Here is a 4275-nt window from a genome sequence, read left to right as displayed (position 1 = left end):
CTTTAAATTCTCTTGTTTTGTGTGTTTTGTTATTTTTCATATGCATTCTCAATTTGTTTGTGTCAATAGTATACAAACTTCTAAGTTTGGTGTCTTGCATGCATTGTTTGTTTGATTTTACTTTTCCATGTTTAGTTGCATTTCGATTAAAAATCCAAAAAAAAAATTTTAAAAATGTGTCTTTTCAAGTCAATAATACAGAGAATTGAAGATTCAGAACATGCTGCAGAGGAATTACACAGAAAAAGCTGGGCGTTCAAAACGCCCAGTGAAGAAGAAAAACTGGTGTTTAAACGCCAGCCAGGGTACCTGGCTGGGCGTTTAACGCCCAAAAGGGTAGCATTTTGGGCGTTAAATGCCAGAATAGATACCATTCTGGGCGTTTAACGCCAGGATGACACAAGGGGGAAGATTTTGTTTTTAATGCACATTTTTTTTAGTTTTCAAAATTTTTCAAAATCAAATCTTTTTCAAATCATATCTTTTCAATCATATATTTTCAAAATCAATTTCTTTCCATTTTCAAAAATACTTGCTAACAATTAATGATTTGATTCAAAAATTTTAAGTATGTTGCCTTTTCTGCTGGGAAAGGTTTAATGTTTGAATCATATATTTTCTTGTTAGCCAAGTAATTAATTTTAAAAATCAAATCTTTTTAAAAAAAATTTTCAACCATATCTTTTTAAAACCATAACTTTTCAATCATATCTTCTTAATCACATCTTTTTCAAAATTAAATTTTCAATCATATCTTTTTGATTTCTAATTTCAAAATCTTTTTCAAAAATCACTTTATTTCTTTCCCAACTCTAATTTTCGAAAATCATTCTTCAATTTTTCAAAATCATTTCAAAATCTTTTACTTTAATTTTGAAAATTCTTCCCCTCTTCTCACATCCTTCTATTTAAGGACTAACACTCCTCCATTATCAATAATTCGAATTTTATCTCTCTTGATAAGTTCGAATTCTTCTACCTCCTCCTTCTATTCTTCTTTTCCTCTGACACCTCAAGGAATCTCTATACTGTGACATAGAGGATTCCATATTTTCTTGTTCTCTTCTCTTTCATATGAGCAGGAGCAAAGACAAAGGCATTCTTGTTGAGGCTGACCCTAAACCTGAAAGGACCTTGAAGCGAAAGCTAAGAGAAGCTAAGGCACAACTCTCTGAAGAGGACCTAACAGAAATCTTTAAACTAGAAGAAGATATGGCAGCCGAAAACAACAATGCCAACAATGCAAGGAAGGTGCTGGGTGACTTTACTGCACCTACTCCCGACTTCTATGGGAGAAGCATCTCTATCCCTGCCATTGGAGCAAACAAATTTGAGCTTAAGCCTCAATTAGTTTCTCTGATGCAACATAATTGCAAGTTTCATGGACTTCCATTAGAAGATCCTCATCAGTTTTTAGCTGAATTCTTGCAAATCTGTGACACTGTCAAGACCAATGGGGTTGACCCTGAGGTCTATAGACTTATGCTATTCCCTTTTGCTGTAAGAGACAGAGCTAGGATATGGTTGGATTCACAACCTAAGGAAAGCCTGAACTCTTGGGAAAAGCTAGTCAATGCCTTCTTGGCAAAGTTCTTTCCACCTCAAAAATTGAGTAAGCTTAGAGTGGAAGTCCAAACCTTCAGACAGAAGGAAGGTGAATCCCTCTATGAAGCTTGGGAAAGATACAAACAATTGATCAGAAAGTGTCCTTCTGACATGCTTTCTGAATGGAGCATCATAAGTATCTTCTATGATGGTGTGTCTGAACTGTCCAAAATGTCATTGGACAGCTCTGCTGGAGGATCTCTTCATCTGAAGAAGACGCCTGCAGAAGCTCAAGAACTCATTGAAATGGTTGCAAATAACCAATTCATGTACACTTCTGAGAGGAATCCTATGAATAATGGGACAAGCCAGAAGAAAGGAGTTCTTGAGATTGATACTCTGAATGCCATATTGGCTCAGAACAAAATATTGACTCAGCAAGTCAATATGATTTCTCAAAGTCTATCTGGAATGCAAGCTGCACCAGGCAGTACTAAGGACGCTTCATCTGAAGAAGAAGCCTATGATCCTGAGAACCCATCAATGGAAGAGGTGAATTACATGGGTGAACCCTATGGAAACACCTACAATCTTTCATGGAGAAACCATCCAAATCTCTCATGGAAGGACCAAAAAAGGCCTCAACAAGGATTCAATAACAACAATGGTGGAAGAAACAGGTTTAGCAATGGCAAGCCTTTTCCATCATCTTCTCAGCAGCAGACAGAGAACTCTAAGCAGAACCACTCTAACTTAGCAACCATGGTCTCTGATCTAATTAAAACCACTCAGAGTTTCATGACTGAAACAAGGTCCTCCATTAGAAATTTGGAGGCACAAGTGGGTCAGCTGAGCAAGAAAGTTACTGAACTCCCTCCTAGTACTCTTCCAAGCAATACAGAAGAGAACCCAAAAGGAGAGTGCAAGGCCATAAACACAATCAACATGGCTGAATTTGGAGAGGAGGAAGAGGCAGTGATCGCCACTGAGGAAGACCTCAATGGACGTCCACTGGCCTCCAATGAGTTCCCTAATGAGGAGCCATGGGAATCTGAGGCTCACACTGAAACCATAGAGATTCTATTGGATTTACTTCTGCCATTCATGAGCTCTGATGAGTATTCCTCCTATGAAGAGGATGAAGATGTCACTGAAGAGCAAGTTGCTAAGTACCTTGGAGCAATCATGAAGCTAAATGACAAGTTGTTTGGTAATGAGACTTGGGAGGATGAACCCCCTTTGCTCATCAAAGAACTGGATGACTTGACTAGGCAGAGATTATCTCAAAAGAGACAGGACCCTGGAAAGTTCTCAATACCTTGTACCATAGGCACCATGACCTTTGAGAAGGCTCTGTGTGACCTAGGGTCAAGTGTAAACCTTATGCCTCTCTCTGTAATGGAGAAGCTGGGGATCTTTGAGGTACAAGCTGCAAGAATCTCACTAGAGATGGCAGACAATTCAAGAAAACAAGCTTATGGACTTGTAGAGGATGTCTTGGTAAAGGTTGGAGACTACTACATCCCTGCTGATTTCATAGTCCTAGAGACTGGGAAGTGCATGGATGAATCCATCATCCTTGGCAGACCCTTCCAAGCCACAGTAAAGGCTGTGATTGATGTTGACAGAGGAGAATTGATCATTCAAGTGAATGAAGAATCCCTTGTGTTTAAGGCTCAAGAATATCCCTCTATAACCATGGAGAGGAAGCATGAAGAGCTTCTCTCAAAACAGAGTCAAACAGAGCCCCCACAGTCAAACTCTAAGTTTGGTGTTGGGAGGCCACAACCAAACTCCAAGTTTGGTGTTGAACCCCTACATTCAAACTCTAAGTTTGGTGTTGGGAGGTTCCAACATTGCTCTGAACATCTGTGAGGCTCCATGAGAGCCCACTGTCAAGCTACTGACATTAAAGAAGCGCTTGTTGGGAGGCAACCCAATGTTATATCTATCTATTTTCCATTGTTATTTTATATTTTCTGTAGGTTGATGATCATGTGAAGTCACAAAAACAATTGAAAAAGCAAAAACAGAATGAAAAACAGAGAAAAAATAGCACACCCTAGAGAAAAAGCTTGCTGGCGTTTAAACGCCAGTAAGGGCAGCAAATGGGCGTTTAACGCCCAGTCTGGCACCATTCTGGGCATTTAACGCCAGAAAGGGGCACCAGACTGGCGTTTAACGCCAGGAATGGGCAAGGAGCTGGCGTTAAACGCCAGAAAAGGGCAGCAGCCCGGCGTTTAACGCCAGAATTGGCAGAAAGGCCGTTTTTGCACGCCACTCGGTGCAGGGATGAGCTATCCTTGACACCTCAGGATTTGTGGACCTCACAGGATCCCCACCTACCCCACCACTCTCTTTCTTCTTCACCCATTCACCAATCACCTCAATACCTCTTCCCCAAAAACCCCTCACCTATCAAAACCCACCCATACTAGCCGAACCCTACTCCCCTCTCAACTCCTATATAAACCCATCTTCACTCCTTCATTTTCACACAACCTTAACACCACTTCTCCCCCTTGGCCAAACCACAAAGCCTCCTCCATCTCCTCTATTTTTCTTCTTCTTCTACTCTTCTCTTTCTTCTTTTGCTCGAGGACGAGCAAACCTTCTAAGTTTGGTGTGGTAAAAGCGTTGCTTTTTATTTTTCCATAACCATTTATGGCACCTAAGGCCGGAGAAACCTCTAGAAAGAGGGAAGGGAAGGCAAAAGCTTCCACCTCCGAG

The 4275-nt window shown here is 40.5% G+C and overlaps 1 non-coding gene across 1 annotated transcript; it reads right to left on the bottom strand.

Moving 5' to 3' along the window:
* Positions 1 to 1614: 1614 nt before the first annotated feature.
* Positions 1615 to 1722, bottom strand: LOC112745921 (small nucleolar RNA R71). Its single transcript, XR_003173826.1, has one exon. It is a non-coding gene; the product is annotated as a small nucleolar RNA R71 (small nucleolar RNA).
* Positions 1723 to 4275: the final 2553 nt, after the last annotated feature.

Source organism: Arachis hypogaea, chromosome 14 (assembly GCF_003086295.3).
Source record: "Arachis hypogaea cultivar Tifrunner chromosome 14, arahy.Tifrunner.gnm2.J5K5, whole genome shotgun sequence".
Lineage (NCBI taxonomy): Eukaryota > Viridiplantae > Streptophyta > Magnoliopsida > Fabales > Fabaceae > Arachis > Arachis hypogaea.
Note: the sequence above shows the minus strand (reverse complement) of the source record. Positions and strands in the feature narration are given on the sequence as shown.